Here is a 16992-nt window from a genome sequence, read left to right on the forward strand (position 1 = left end):
CTTACTCTTATGCATTGCGTTAGGAAGAGATCTGAGACCACATTTGCATGTAGCCGTACAGTTTTGCCAGCACAATTTGTTAAAGAGGATTTTCCTCCTCCATTTCACATTTCTTGCCCCCTTATCGAAGATTAGATGATCATATGCTTGAGAGGAGATGTCAGTATATTCAACTGTGTTCCATTGGTCTGCACCTCTGCCTTTGTTCCAGTACCATGCTGTTTTAATTATTCCTGCTTTGTAGTAGAGCTTGAAATTAGGCAGGTTGATTCCTCCCATTTTCTTTCTCCCAATAATTGCTTTAGCTATTCATGGGGGCTTATTGTTCCATATAAATTTCAGGAGTGTTTGCTCCCTTTCTTTGAAGAATGTCATGGGTATCGTTATAGGGATTGCATTGAATTTGTACAGTGCTTTGGGATGTATTGCCATTTTGATAATGTTGATTCTGCCCATCCATGAGCAGGGGATATTTTTCCATTTCCTCGTGTTCTCTTTTATTTCCTGAAGTAGCGTTCTGTAGTTTTCTTTGTACAGGTCCTCTACTTTCTTAGTTAAGCTGATTCCCAGGTACTTGATTTTCTAGGGCACAGTTGTGAATGGGATTGTTTTCTTCATGTCACTTTCTTCTCTCTCACTATTTGCGGATAGAAAGCCATGGATTTTTGGGTATTGATTTTATAGCCTGCCACTTTACTATACAAGTCTATTATTTCTAGGAGTTTCTTGGTAGAGGTTTTAGGGTTCTCTAATTATAGTATCATATCATCTGCTAATAGTGAGAGCTTGATTTCTTCCTTCCCTACCTGGATGCCCTTAATATATTTTTTCTTGCCTAATCGCTATTGCAAGTCCTTCCAGTACTATATTGAACAGTAGTGGAGAGTGTGGGCATCCTTGTCTTGTCCCTGATCTTAGGGGGAAGGCTCTCAGTTTTTCCCCATTGAGGATGATGTTTGCTGTAAGGCTTGTGGTAGATGGCTTTAACTATATTGAGGAAATTCCCCTCAATCCCCATTTTGGCGAGGGTTCTCATCATAAATGGGTGCTGGATCTTGTCAAAAGCTTTCTCTGCGTCTATTGATATGATCATATGATTTTTATCTTTTCTTTTATTGATATGATGGATTATGTTGATTGATTTCCGAATGTTAAACCACCCTTGTATCCCCGGGATGAATCCCACTTGGTCATGATGTATGATCTTTTTGATGAGTTGTTGAATTCTATTTGCTATTATTTTGTTCAGAATCTTCGCATCTGTGTTTGTCAGGGATATTGGCCTGTAGTTTTTTTTTCTTGTGGTGTCTTTGTTTCCTTTTGGTATTAGAGAGATATGGGCTTCATAGAAACTGTTTGGGAGAGTTTCTGTTTTTTCAATTTCCTGCCTAAGCTTGAGAAGGACTGGCAATAGGTCCTCTTTAAATGTTTGGAAAAATTCTCTAGTGAATCCATCTGGACCTGGGATTTTTTTTTTGGGGGTGGGGAAGAATTTTGATTACAGTTTCATTTTCCTTGATGTGAATAGGTCTATTCAGGTACTCTATATCTTCTTGATTCAGCTTTGGGAGATGATAGGAATCCAGGAATTTATCCATTTCTTCTAGGTTCTCTTGTTTCGTGGCATACAGACTTTGAAAGTAGTCTCTGATGATCTTTTGAATTTCTTTGGTTTCTGTTGTGATATCCCCATTCTTATTTCAGATTTGATTTATTAGGGTTATCTCTGTTTCTTTGTGAGTATTGCTAGTGGTTTATCTATCTTGTTTATTTTCTCAAAGAACCAGCTCTTGGTTTTATTGATCTTTCAGATTTTTTTTTTTGTTTTCCATGTTGTTGATTTCTGCTCTAAGTTTTATGATCTCTTTCCTTCTGCCCAATTTGGGCTATTTCTGTTGTTCCTTTTCTAAGATCTTGAGCTGTGACGTTAAGTTGTTTATGTACATCCTTTCTTCTGTCCTGAGATACGCTTGCAGAGCTATAAATTTTCCCCTTAAAACGGCTTTCGCTGAATCTCATAAGTTCTGGTATCTCATGTCTTCATTCTCATTTGTTTCCAAGTATCTTTTGATTTCGTCCTTGACTTTCTTCCTGATCCATTCGTTATTAAGCATTGAGTTGTTTAATTTCCAGGTGTTTGATTTGGTTCTCCATGTCTGTGTGTGATTCACTTCTATTCTCAGTGCATCATTGTCTGAAAAGATTGTTGATACTATTTCTATCTTTCTGATTCTATTTAGGTATGTTTTCTGTCCTAGCACATGGTCTATTTTGGAAAATGATCCGTGCACACTGGAGAAGAATGTGTATTCTTTCTTTTTGGGGTGTAAAGCCCTGTATAGGTCTATAAGCCCTTTCTCTTCTATTTCTTCTTTCACAGCCAATGTTTCCTTGCTGAATTTTGTTCTTGTTGATATATCCAGGGGTGATATGGCGATGTTGAAATCTCCAGCTACTATTGTGTTACTAGCAATGTCCTCCTTAAAATCTGTTAGCAGTTGTTTTAAATATTTAGCTGTTCCCTCATTAGATTTGTATACATTTAAGAGTGTGATTTTTTCCTGTTGTATGTATCCCTTGATGAAGAGAAAATAGCCTTCGCTGTCCCTTCTAATCTTTTTCAATGCGAAATTAATGCTGTCAATAGTGAAGATTTTTAAAAGTATATTGAATAATAGTGGAGAAAGTGGACATTCTGTTGAATTTCCTGGATAAAGTCTTCCAAATGGCCATTATGAATATGTTGTTAAAATTGAGAAAAAATAATTAAAAAAATGTAAAGTAAAGAATGTGCAGTTTAGGGATATAACCCAGTTCAAGAAACTCAACGAAAATTCTAAATCTCAACAAATCATTACTGCAAAATGAGAATGCAATCGAAAAGATTTTATGTGATTTTTTAATCTATTGCTGAATTTGATTCACTACGACTTTGTTAATGGATTTGCATTATATGTTCAGAGTGTTATTGGTCTGTAGCTTTTCTTTTTTCTGCATGTGATATATGTCTGTTTTGGTATTGGGACATTGTTGGCATCATAGAATATTTGAAATAAAAAAACTCAACAAATCAAAATAAGGATAAATATAGAGTAAGTTTGGTCCCCAGACCTTCCACATACAAAGCATGCCCTCAGCTTATTGAACTATCTTTTTGACCTCAGAAGGTTTCATTTTAAGAGACTTTTGTGAAGGTGGAGAAAATTCAAAGAGGATAAGAGATTGAGACAATCAGAAATTTTATCTTTTTGTCACTGTCGCTGTCCTCCCATTGTTCATCAATTTTGCTCGAGCAGGCCCAGTAACATTTCCATTGTGAAACTTGTTACTGTGTTTGGCATATTGAATACATCACAGGTAGCTTTCCAGGCTTTGCCATGTAAAATTCGTTGTTACAGGTACATACATATTTTATATTCTATATTAAGGTATACGATATAATTAAGATAAAAGTATAAAAATACTGAACAATTAAGGTTGATGTCATTTTGAAAGGGCCCTTCATTTCTTTCTAGAGGCGAACTATGGAAAGAGATGATTTTACACTAGCTAATACTAAAATTCCAAGACTATTTTTCCCCTCAGGTTTTTGGACTACACCTGATGATGATCAGTGCTTCCTGACTCTGTGCTCAGGAATCATTTCTAGCAGGGCTCAGCGAACCTATATGTTGATGCTGGGGATTGGAACCAGGTCAGTCACATACAAGGTAATTGGTCTACCTGCTGTACTATTGCTTCGACCCCAGCTGATAGCAATGTTTTAGAACTTCAAACACCTCTGTTTTCATAGATTCTTTCCTGTATATAGAGATACTATGGTTATATCCAACATTTTCTTCCTTTTTTTGGTTAAATGTTTAAAAGTAAATAATCACTTAATCACTTGGTCACTTGACATCCTGTTACTCATCGATTTGCTCAAGTGGGTACCAGTAACATCTCATGATAATCCAAGCATAGCTCTTTTGATTCCTCTTTGGGAGACCCGAATAGTGTTCTCATCCTATTTTCGTAGAGCCCTTGATTAGCCAGTGGCATGACATCTTTGAAGATACTGTTAGCTTCAATGTTGTGGAGGGTTTTGCCAACCTTGTCTTCAATGGACCTTATGGATTCCAGTCTGATGTTGAGGTATTTAATCCATTTCGTTCTTAATTTTGTACATGGTGTTAAATAGAGATATAAGCCCATTTTTTTTTCATGTAGCTGTCCAGTTTTGCCAGCACAATCTGTTAAAGAGGCTTTCCTGACTCCACTTCAGATTTCTTGCTCCCTTATCAAAGATTAGATGATCATATGTTTGGGGGGAGATGTCAGTATATTCAACCGTGTTCCATTAGTCTGAAGCTCTGCCTTTGTTCCATTACCATGCTGTTTTAGTTATTACTGCTTTGTAGTAGAGTTTGAAATCAGGGAGGTTGATTCCTCCCATTTTCTTTTTCCCAAGAATTGCTTTAGCTATTCGTGGGGGAGTATTGTTCCATATGAATTTCATGAGTGTTTGCTCCATTTCTTTGAAGAATGTCATGGGTATTGTTATACAGATTGTATTGAATTTGTACAATGCTTTGGGAAGTATTGCCATTTTGACAATGTTGATTCTCCTCATCCATGAGCAGGGGATATCTTTCCATTTCCTTGTAACCTCTTTTATTTCCTGTAGTTTTCTTTGTAGTTTTTTTATTTGTAATTTTCTGTAGTTTTCTTTGTACAGGTCCTTTTCTTTCTTAATGTAAAGGAATCAGTTAAGCTGATTCCTAGGTACTTGGTTTTCTGGGGCACAACTGTGAATGGGATTGTTTTTTTTTTCATGTCACTTTCTACTCTCTCACTATTTGCGGATAGGAAAGCCATGGACTTTTGGGTATTGATTTTATAGCTTGCCAATTTACTATACAAGTCTATTGTTTCTAGGAGTTTCTTGGTAGAGGTTTTAGGGTTCTCTAAGTATATTATCGTATCATCTGTGAATAGTGGGAGCTTGATTTCATCCTTTCCTAACTGGATGTCCTTAATATCTTTTTTCTCTCCTAATCGCCATTGCAAGTCCTTCCAGTACTATATTGAACAGTAGTGGAGAGAGTGGGCATCCTTGTCTGGTCCCTGATCTTAAGGGGAAGGCTCTTAGCTTTTCCCTATTGAAGATGATGCTTGCTGTAGGCTTGTGGTAGATGGCTTTAACTATATTGAGGAAAGTCCCCTCCATCCCCAATTGGCAAGGGTTTTCATCATAAAGGGGTGCTGGATCTTGTCAAATGCTTTCTCTGTATCGATTGATGTGATCATACGGTTTTTTTTATCTTTTCTTTTGTTGATATGATGTATTATGTTGATTGATTTCCGAATGTTAAACCATCCTTGCATCCCCGGGATGAATCCCACTTGGTCATGGTGTATGATCTTTTTGATGAGTTGTTGAATTCTGTTTGCTAGTATTTTGTTGAGAATCTTCGCATCCGTGTTCATAGGGATATCAGCCTGTAGTTTTCTTTTCTTGTGGTGTCTTTGTTTCCTTTTGGTATTAGAGAGATATGGGATTCATAGAAACTGTTTGGGAGGTTTTCTGTTTCTTCAATTTCCTGGAAAAGCTTGAGAAGAACTGGCAATAGGTCCCTTTAAATGTTTGGAAAAATTCTCTTGTGACTCCATCTGGACCTGGGCTTTTGTTTTTGGGAAGACTTTTGATTACAGTTTCAATTTCCTTGATGTTAATAGGAATATTCAGGTGTTCTAGATCGTCTTGATTCAGCCTTGGGAAACTATAGGAATCCAAGAATTTATCCTTTTTTTCTAGGTTCTCCTGTTTCGTGGCATACAGACTTTGAAAGTAGTCTCTAATGATCTTTTGAATTTCTTTGGTTTCTGTTGTGATATCCCCCTTCTCATTTCTTATTTGGTTTATTAAGTTTCTCTCTCTCTCTCTCTCTCTCTCTCTCTCTCTCTCTCTCTCTTTCTTTGTGCATCTTGCTAGTGGTTTATCTATCTTATTTATTTTCCCAAAGAACCAGCACTTGGTTTCATTGATCATTTGGATTGTGTTTTGGGTTTCCATATAGTTAATTTCTGCTCTAAGTCTTATGATTTCTTTCTTTCTGCCTGTCTTGGGTTCCTTTTGTTGGTCTTTTTCTAAGATCTTGAGCTGTGAGGTTAAGTGGTTTATGTAGGCCTTTTCTTCCTTCCTGAGAAATGCTTGCAGAGCTATAAATTTTCCAATTTTCCCCTTAACATCGTATCCAATGGGTTCTGGCAGCTTGTGTATTCATTCTCATTTGCTTCCAGGTATCTTTTGATTTTGTCCTTGACTTCCTTCCTAATCCATTCATTGCTAAGCATTGAGTTGTTTAATTTTCAGGTATTTGATTTTGTTCTCCGTGTCTCTGTGTGATTCGCTTCTATCTTTAGTGCATCATGGTCTGTAAAGATTGTTGATACTACTTCTATCTTCCTGATTCTATTGAAGTGTATTTTATGGTCTAGCACATGGCCTTTTTTTAGAGAATGTTCTGTGTGCACTGCAGAAGAGTGTGTATTCTTTCTTTTTGGGGTGTAACGTCCTCTATAGATATATAAGCTCTCTTTCTGCTGTTTATTCCTTCAAAGTCAATGTTTCCTTGCTGAGATTTTTTCTTGTTGATCAACCCAGAGGTGATAAGGTGATGTTGAAGTCTCTGGCTACTATTGTGTTGCTAGCAATGTCCTCCTTAAAAATCTGTTAGCAGTTTTTAAAAAAAATATTTAGCTGTTTCCTTCATTAGGTACATATAGAGCGATAGCACAGCAGTAGGGCGTTCGCCTTACAAGCAGCACAGCGGGTAGGGCATATGCCTTGCACGCAGCCAACATGGCCAACATGGCCGACCCGAGTTCGATTCCTCTGCCCCTGTCGGAGAGCCCGGCATGCTACCGAGAGTATTCAATATGCTAAACACAGTAACAACAAAGTCTCCAATGGAGACATTACTGGGCCCGCTCGAGCAAATCGACGATCAACGGGAGGGCCTTTACGTTTACCTTTACCTATATTTAAGAGTGTGATTTCTTTCTGTTGTACATATCCCTTGATAAATAGATAATGGCCTTCACTGTCCCTTCTAAAATTTTTTTCAACCTGAAATCTATGTTGTCGGTTACCAGTATGGCCACCCCAGTTTTTTTTTTTTATTAAAAGTAAAGTAAAGGCCCTCCCGTTTTTCATCGATTTGCTCGAGCAGGCCCAGTAACGTCTCCATTGGAGACTTTGTTGTTACTGTGTCTGGCATATCCAATACTCTCGGTAGCTTCCCGGGCTCTCTGAGAGGGGCGGAGGAATCGAACTCGGGTTGGCCATGTTGGCCATGTTGGCTGCGTGCAAGGCATATGCCCTACCCGCTGTGCTATTGCTGTGCTGTGCTATTGCTCCAATTTTTATTAAAAATTTTTTAAATAGTGAGACAAATGCTGAACGACTTTGACCGTGAATGTGGAAAGGTCGGACTACAGCTGAATCTTACGAAGACAATGTTTATGAGAAACAGCCTTGTTCCTGACGCTCCATTCGCTCTCAACGGAACCACCATCTCCGAATGCAACAGTTATATATACCTAGGTCGAGAAATCAACATGATGAATGACCTGGCACCTGAGTTGCGCAGGAGGAAGAGAGCGGCTTGGAATGCCTTCAAGAACGTTGAAGAAATAACTAAAGGACAAAGAACCTCCAGCTACGAGCACATCTCTTTGATTCCACTGCTCTTCCTGCATAACATTTGCCTCAGAGACCTGGACCCTACGAAAACAGGATGAGAACGCTATTCGGGTCTCTCAAAGAGGAATCGAAAGAACTATGCTTGGAATATCACGATTCACTCAAATGAGAGATAGAATCCGGAGTTCTGATCTTCGTCAACGCTCAAGAATCAGGGACGCTGTCTCATTTGCCAAGACATCAAAAATCAGATGGGCTGGACACGTAATGAGGTTTACAGACAACCGCTGGACTAGAGCCATTACTGATTGGATTCCACGGGACATCAAAAGATCACGTGGACGCCCACCTACAAGATGGTCAGACTTCTTCGTCAAGACCCTGAATGATCGGTTTGAGGCTCTGCATGTCCCTAGAAGGAACTGATACCATTGGGCTACACTAGCACGCAACCGGGATGAATGGAGACGTTACTGGCACCCGCTCGAGTAAATCGATGAATAACGGGGATTAAGTGATTAAGTGATTAAGAAGTGATTCATCTCCCCATTTTTTGATGGGGTTGAATGTTTTCTTTTTGTGGAGTTCAACCAGTACTTTGTATATCCTTGAAATTAACCCCTTATCAGATGTGTAGTTGGCGAATATCCTTTCCCATTCTGTAGACTGTCTTTTTATAATGTTCTCCAAGTTCAACCAGGAATGATCCCTAAGCTCAGAGCCAGGAGTAATCCCTAAACACCACTTGATGTGCTATCCCCCCAACTTGATCCCCCTCCCCCCCCAACAAAAATGTAAAGCAGACTGAGTTTCTAGAATGTGAGATGATGGGGGTAGAAAATACAAGTGCACATTTCCTGGTGCGGTTTAGTGAGAAGAAATCACTTTGCAAAAAGAATGAGAAGATCTAAGTGTATTAAAGACCTCAACATCAGACCGGAATCTATAAGATACATTGAGGAAAATGTTGGCAAAACCCTTCATGACATAGAAGCTAATAGTGTCTTCAAAGATGTCACACTGCTGGCCAAGCAAGTGAAAACAGAGATAGACAAATGGGACTATCTTAAACTAAGAAGTTTCTGCACCTCAAAAGAAACAGTGACCAAAATACAAAGACAGTCTAGAGAATGGGAAAGGATATTCGCCAACTACACATCTGATAAGGGGTTAATTTCAAGGATATACAAAATACTGGTTCAACTCCACAAAAAGAAAACATTCAACCCCATCAAAAAATGGGGAGATGAAATGAATAGAAACTTTGACAAAGAAGAAATCCGAATGGCTAAAAGACACATGAGAAAATGTTCCACATCATTAATCATCAGGGAGATGCAGATCAAAACCACAATGAGTTATGACTTCACACCACAGAGACTGGCCCACATTAAAAAGAACAAAAGCAACCGGTGCTGGTACGGATGTGGGGAGAAAGGAACACTCCTTCACTGTTGGTGGGAATGCCGACTGGTTCAGCCCTTTTGGAAAACAGTATGGATGATTCTCAAAAAACTGGAAATTGAGCTCCCATTTGACCCAGCAATACCACTCCTGGGAATATATCCCAGAGAGGCAAAAAAGTATAGCCGAAGTGACATCTGCAATTGTCTGTTTATTGCAGCACTCTTTACAATAGCCAGAATCTGGAAAAAACCTGAGTGCCCGAGAACAGATGACTGGTTAAAGAAACTTTGGTACATTTACACAATGGGGTACTATGTAGCTGTTAGAAAAGACGAAGTCATGAAATTTACGTACAATTGGTACTACATGGGAAGTATTATGTTAAGCGAAATGACTCAGAAAGAAATGGATAGACACAGAAAGATTGCATTCATCTGGGGAACATAAAGTAACAAAATAGGAGACTAACACCCAAGAATGGCAGAGATTAGTACCAGGAATTTTACTCAATGACCCGGAGGACAACCACACATGTTAGGGGAAAAGGGAGCTCATAAAGAGAAGGGAACACCAAATAAAGGGTGTTGGGAGGATCCGCCCAGGATGGGAGAAGCATGCTGAAAGTAGACTATCGACCAAACATGATTGCCACTCAATGCCTCTTTTGCAAACCACAGCACTCAAAAGGAGAGTGAGGGAAATGCCCTGCCACAGAGGCAGGGTGGGATGGGGGCTGGGGGGGGGGGAGGGGATGCTGGGATCCGTGGTGGTGGGAAATGTGCACTGGTGGAGGGATGGGTGTTTGATCATTGTATAATTGAAACCCAAGCACAAAAATGTGTAAGTCTGCAACTGTACCTCATGATGTCTCACTATTAAAAATAATAATAATAAAAAAAAAGAATGAGGAGGAAAAGCAGCATAGAGGAGACTGACGGAGAGTTTGATGTGAGCTGTTTTTAGTTTTACCATCATTCACTAAGCTCACCCATCCAAATACCTCCTGTCCTGATGTTCCACAACACACACACACAAACACACACACACACCACACACACACACACACACACACACACCACACAGACACCACTTCCTACCCCAAATTTCCACACTTGAGAGTTTTAACAGGTCACATGCCACTGGAGAGTTGCTGCTTTTTAGTAAAATGTGAATGCTTTGTTCTGCACGTTGGGGCCTTGCCATTGTTCCCTGTTGAATTCCATCAATATCATGTGATGTTTCCTATTCAAATTATTCTTACATTTTATAAGGCTATTGTTTAAAAGGATTGCCATCATAAAAGATATGTTTAGAAGTATTCTTTTCTTTGAACATTAGGTATTTGGATTCCAGAGAGATCTGCTTTCAGTTCTATCATTGAAGATGTCATGGCCTAGAAGTTTCTCTAGAAGTGATCATCAAGAAATGGGGTGTGTGGTCGTGGTGGTGGGTGTGAATGAGGGATGGGCAGAGGAGATAGCTCAGTGGCCTAGAAGTTTCTCATCCTGGGGCTATATGGTCTATTGTGGGTCCCCAGGATATTCCAAGGGGCCTACAGCTGGAAATCACATAACTGGAGGACTATGGCAGGAGATGGGGGTGCTAGCCTATAGGACAGGAGGGCCATAGAGAGCAAACTGGGCTGGAAAGGGGCCACAGCCAGAAAAAAGATGAGAAATAATAGGATGAAGCATATGATTTGCCTGCTGGAGGGGCCAGAGTTCAAGCCATGTCAGCACACAGTTGGTTGAGCATGACTGGGATTGATCCCCTAGTACAAGGCTCAGAGTAGCCCCCCAAACCACTGGTCATGCCTTAAGAACTAACAAATGGCCATGATCCTGGGTATTTATTGAGAAGACTAATTTTTTATTATTTGTGTATTTTATTTCCCCCATTTCTTCCTTTTAGTCGTCAGTCTGATGACTGGGGCCACACACACTCTTTGGTGGGTGCCAGGGAGGCCAGATGGCAGTGCCACCGGGCTGTACTTGGCACATTGGATGGTGGAGAAGGGAAGCCTCAAGTCTCAGGGCAGATTTTCTGTCACTGAGTTATCCCTGCATCCTGGTTTTCATTTCACTTTATTTTGCTTTTGTTTTCACACCGGTCAGTTCTCAGGGGCTGCTCCTAGCTCTGTGCTTTGGAGGGTTGCTCCTGACAGGGCTCTGGGCACCATTGTGGTACCATACACTGAACCCATGTTGGCCACATGCAAAAAAAAAATGCCTTAACCTTGAACTTGTTTCTCCAGGCTCCTGCTTTTTAGTGTTGAGAAATGCTCAGGAGGCCTGGCACCCCCTGGTGGTCCTCGGCTGGTGGTTCAAAGCAAAGGCCGATGGATGTCATGTGGCTTGGACCCTGCAATGTTCGGGATATCTGGGCCACCCCAGTGGTGCTGGGGGCCTCCTGGATCTTTCCTGATGGTGTCTGTGGCCTTCCAGGGCTGCTCTGTGGGATGATTTGGGGACCATGTGGTGCTAGGAACCAAACCTGGGTCAGCCTGTTACTCTCCTTTTTTCACGCTCATACTTGGTTTTGAGCACCCAAGATTTCTTTCCTGTGCCTTGAGCTAGTAACAGATGCAGTTTAGTCCTTTGGAAATGTTGCCTTAGTGCTTTTGCCTTCTGTTCTCAAGTCACTGCTAATCATATCACCTAAGAGAGAACCGGGCTGTGCTTTTAACATATTTAGTTCTTACTGTTCTTGCAAAGCTTCTATTTCGTCAAGGGTGTGATTTGAAATAGTTTGGGGTCAGTGGGGGGATATTACTTGACTTTTTCAATGTTGCTGCAAGCATTGCTTTGTCGTGGCTTTCTTCATTCCTCCTAGAGTCTAGTGTGCTGAACTTGAAAGCTCAATTTGTTGCAGCCTTGATCACGGAGAATATTTGTGATAGAACCTCTCTGTTGGTGCACAGCCCTGGATGAGTTTCCTTGATGGGGATATGCCTTTGGTATCCTGTTTCTTCTGGCATAAGCTCTCTGCAGGGAGTCTGCCTGCCCTGTTTTGGCCACAGTGGGATTGTACCCCTGCCCCATGAAACCTGGCTGACTCCACCACCTTCGATTCATCTAAAAACCTGAGAAAGCACTCCTCAGCCCTTCTTCCGTGTGACATGTGACTCTCTTATCTTGGTGGGATCCCTGGGACTGTTCAAGTTGTCATCATGGTCTGTTTCTATAGAAACTTTCTGGTTTATGTTTGAAGTTTATTCACAGGGGCTCTAAGAGTTTGCTCACTAGTTCCCTTTCCTTCACCAGAAACTCTTGGTTTGAAATCAGTGCTAAGAAAACATCATTTTCTTTCAAGTGTTGACTTGTTTCTTTCTTTGCTGTGACAATGTAATGACATCTACTCACTTCACTCACTCACAGTGTGCTTGTGTATCATCTCTCTGTCCATCTCACAGTCATGTACTGGGACTTATTGGGAAGTGTGTGGAACCAAATTTAAATTTCAGTAGCCACGGTGACATTATTTTTTATTTTTTTCCTTAAATTTTTATTAGCGAACACCATGAGGCACAGTTGTAGACTTACAAATTTTTGTGCTTGGGTTTCAGTTATACAATGATCGAATACCTATCCCTCCACCAGTACCCATTCTCCACCACCACCAGTCCCAGTATCCCTTCCACCCCCCTTCCCCCATCCCACCCTACCACTGTGGCAGGGCATTCCCTTTTGTTATCTCTCTCCTTTTGAGTGCTGTGGTTTTCAAAAGAGACGTTGAATGACAATCTTGTTCGGACTATAGTCTACTTTTATCACGCGTTTCCCATCCTGAGAGGAACCTCCCAACACCCTTTATTTGGTGCTCCCTTCTCTATCTGAGCTGCCCTTTCCCCTATCATGTGCGGCTGTCCTCAAAGCCATGGAGTAATCCTCCTGGTACTTATCTCGGCTATTCTTGGGTGTTAGTCTCCTATTTTGTTACTCTATGTTCCCCAGATGAATGCAATCTTTCTATGTTTATCCCTCTCTTTCTGACTCATTTCACTTAGCATGAGACTTTCCATGTAGTACCACTTGTATGTAAATTTCATGACTTCATTCTTTCTGACAGCTACATAGTATTCCATTGTGTAGATGTACCAAAGCTTCTTTAACCAGTCCTCTGTTCTTGGGCACTCTGTTTTTTTCCAGATTCTAGCTATTGTAAACAGTGCTGAAATGAACAGACAACTGCAGATGTTGCTTCGACTATACTTTTTTGCCTCTCCGGGGCATATTCCTAGGAGTGAAATTGCTGGGTCAAATGGGAGCTCAATTTCTAGTTTTCTGAGAATCGTCCATACTGTTTTCCAGAAGGGCTGAACAAGTCGGCATTCCCACCAGCAGTGAAGGAGGGTCCCTTTCTCGCAACATCTGTGCCAGCACCGGTTGCTTTTGTTCTTGTGGATGTGGGCCAATCTCTGTGGTGTGAAATGATATCTCATTGTTGTTTTGATCTGCATCTCCCTGATGATTAATGATGTAGAGAATTTTCTCATGTGTCTTTTAGCCATTCGAATTTCATCTTTGATGAAGTTTCTGTTCATTTTGTCGCCCCATTTTCTGATAGGGTTGGATGTTTTCTTCTTGTGGAGTTCAAGCAGTACTTTGTATATCCTTGATATCAACCCCTTGTTGGATGTGTATTTCGCGAATATCCTTTCCCATTCTGTGGACTGTCTTTGTATTTTGGTCACTGTTTCTTTTGAAGTGCAGACGCTTCTTAGTTTAAGATAGTCCTTTTTTGTCTACCTCTGTTTTTACTTGCTTAGCCAGTATCGTGATATCTTTGAAGACACCATTAGCTTCAATGTCATGGATGGTTTTGCCGATTTTGTCTTCAATGCACTTTATGGATTCCGGTCTGATGTTGAGGTTTTTAATCCATTTTGATCTTACTTTTGTACATGGTGTTAGGCAGAGATCTGAGCCCATTTTTTTGCATGTAGTCATCCAATTTTGCCAGCACCATTTGTTTAAAAGGTTTTCCTTACTCCACTTCACATTTCTTGCTCCTTTATAAAAGATTAGGTGATCACATGTTTGGGAGGAGATGTCAATATATTCAACTCTGTTCCATTGGTCTGCTGTTCTGCTTTTGTTCCAGTACCATGCTGTTTTAATTATTACTGCTTTGTAGTAGAGTTTGAAGTTAGGGAGGTTGATTCCTCCCATTTTCTTTTCCCAAGAATTGCTTTAGCTATACCTGGAGGCTTATTGTTCCATATAAATTTCAGGAGTGTTTGCTCCAGTTCTTTGAAGAATGTCATGGGTATCCTAATAGGGATAGCACTGACTTTGTACAGTACTTTAGGGAGTATTGCCATTTTTTTTTTTTTTTTTTTTTTTTTTTTTTGTAATTTGTTGCAGCCTTTATTTTGGTTTTCTTGTTTACGACGCTATTTTCCCATGAGTGAGAAAGTTATATGAGGTCAATATACATAGATTCATAGTTCATCATTGTATCTCTAGTACTGTCATGCACAAGCACTAGAAAATATTTACAAATAAATGAGTGAAAACATACATAATGAAGGAAGTATAATTGGTTTTGAAAAGCATGGGAAATTTTCTGAGCAAAAGTTGAGGAGTCCCTGAAATAGAATTATGTTTTCTCTTTTTATTTTTATTTTTTTATTTTTTTTTTTTATTAGTGAAAAACCATGAGGTACAGTTATAGGCTTACAAATTTTGTGCTTGGGTTTCAGTTATACAATGATCAAGTCCCCATACCTCCACCAGTGCCCGTCATCCATCCCCATGGGTCCCAGCATCCCCCCCCCTCATCCCCCCCCCCCCGTCCCATCCTGCCTCTGTGGCAGGGTATTCCCCCTTGTTCTCTCTCTCTTCTTTTGGGTACTGTGTTTTGCAAGAGAGGCTTTGAGTGGCAATCATGTTTGGTCTATCGACTACTTTTAGCATGCTTCTCCCACCCTGGGAGGGCCCTCACAACACCCTTCATTTGGTAATCTCTTCTCTATCTGAGCTTCCTTTTCACCTAGAGCCTGTGGCTGGCCTTCCATTCATGGGGCAAAATTCCTGGTACTAATCTCAGCCATTCCTGTGTGTCACTCTCACTTTTTGTTGCTTTATGTTCCCCAGATGAATGCAATCTTTCTGTGTCTATCCCGCTCTTTCTGACTCATTTCGCTTAACATGATACTTTCCATGTAGTACCACTTGTATGTAAATTTCATAACTTCATCTTTTCTAACAGCTACATAGTACTCCATTGTGTAAATGTACCAAAGTTTCTTTAACCAGTCATCTGTTCTTGGGCACTCAGGTTTTTTCCAGATTCTGGCTATTGTAAAGAGTGCTGCAATGAACAAACAATTGCAGATGTCACTTTGACTATACCTTTTTGCCTCTCTGGGATATATTCCCAGGAGTGCTATAGCTGGGTCAAATGGCAGATCAAATTCTAATTTTTTGAGAGTCGTCCATACTGTTTTCCAAAAGGGTTGGACCAGCCGACATTCCCACCAGCAGTGAAGGAGGGTCCCTTTCTCGCCACATCCGCGCCAGCACCGGTTGCTTTTGTTCTTGTGGATGTGGGCCAGTCTCTGTGGTGTGAAATGATATCTCATTGTGGTTTTGATCTGCATCTCTCTGATGATTAGTGATGTAGAGCATTTTCTCATGTGCCTTTTTGCCATTCGAATTTCTTCTTTGCGAAAGTTTCTGTTCATTTCCTCACCCCATTTTTTGATGGGGTTGGGTGATTTCTTCTTGTGGAGTTTAACCAGTACCTTGTATATCCTTGATATCAACCCCTTGTTGGATGTGTACTTGGTGAATATCCTTTCCCATTCTGTAGGCTGTCTTTGTATTTTGGTCACTGTTTCTTTGGAGGTGCAGAAGCTTCTTAGTTTAAGATAGTCCCATTTGTCTATCTCTGTTTTCACTTGCTCAGCCAGTGGCGTGACATCTTTGAAGATACCATTAGCTTCAATATCATGGAGAGTTTTGCCGACTTTGTCTTCAATAAACATTATGGATTCTGGTCTGATGTTGAGGTCATAAATCCATTTTGATCTTACTTTTGTGCATGGTGTTAGGCAGAGATCTGAGCCCACTTTTTTGCATGTAGCCGTCCAATTTTGCCAGCACAGTTTGTTGAAGAGGCTTTCCCTGCTCCATTTCACTTTTCTTGCCCCCTTATCAAAAATTAGATGATTATATGTTTGGGAGGAAATGTCAGTATATTCAACTCTGTTCCATTGGTCTGCAGCTCTGCTTTTGTTCCAGTACCATGCTGTTTTAATTATTACTGCCTTGTAGTAGAGTTTGAAGTTAGGGAGGTTGATTCCTCCCATTTTCTTTTTCCCAAGAATTGCTTTAGCTATTCGTGGGGGCTTATTGTTCCATATAAATTTCAGGAGTGTTTGCTCCATTTCTTTGAAGAATGTCATGGGTATCCTTATAGGGATTGCATTGAATTTGTATAGTGCTTTGGGAAGTATTGCCATTTTGATGATGTTGATTCTCCCCATCCATGAACAGGGGATATTTTTCCATTTCCTCGTGTCCTCTTTTATTTCCTGAAGTAGCGTTTTGTAGTTTTCCTTGTACAGGTCCTTTACTTCCTTAGTTAAGCTGATTCCTAGATACTTGATTTTCTGGGGCACAATTGTGAATGGGATTGTTTTCTTGATGTCACTTGCTTCTCTTTCACTATTTGCGTATAGGAATGCCATGGATTTTTGGGTATTGATTTTATAGCCTGCCACTTTACTATACAAGCCTATTGTTTCTAGGAGTTTCTTGGTAGAGGTTTTAGGGTTCTCTAAGTATAGTATCATGTCATCTGCGAATAGTGAGAGCTTAATTTCTTCTTTCCCTATCTGGATGCCCTTAATATCTTTTTCTTGCCTAATCGCTATTGCAAGTACTTCCAGT

The sequence above is a fragment of the Sorex fumeus genome, unplaced genomic scaffold (genome assembly GCF_029834395.1).
Source record: "Sorex fumeus unplaced genomic scaffold, SorFum_2.1 ptg000010l, whole genome shotgun sequence".
Lineage (NCBI taxonomy): Eukaryota > Metazoa > Chordata > Mammalia > Eulipotyphla > Soricidae > Sorex > Sorex fumeus.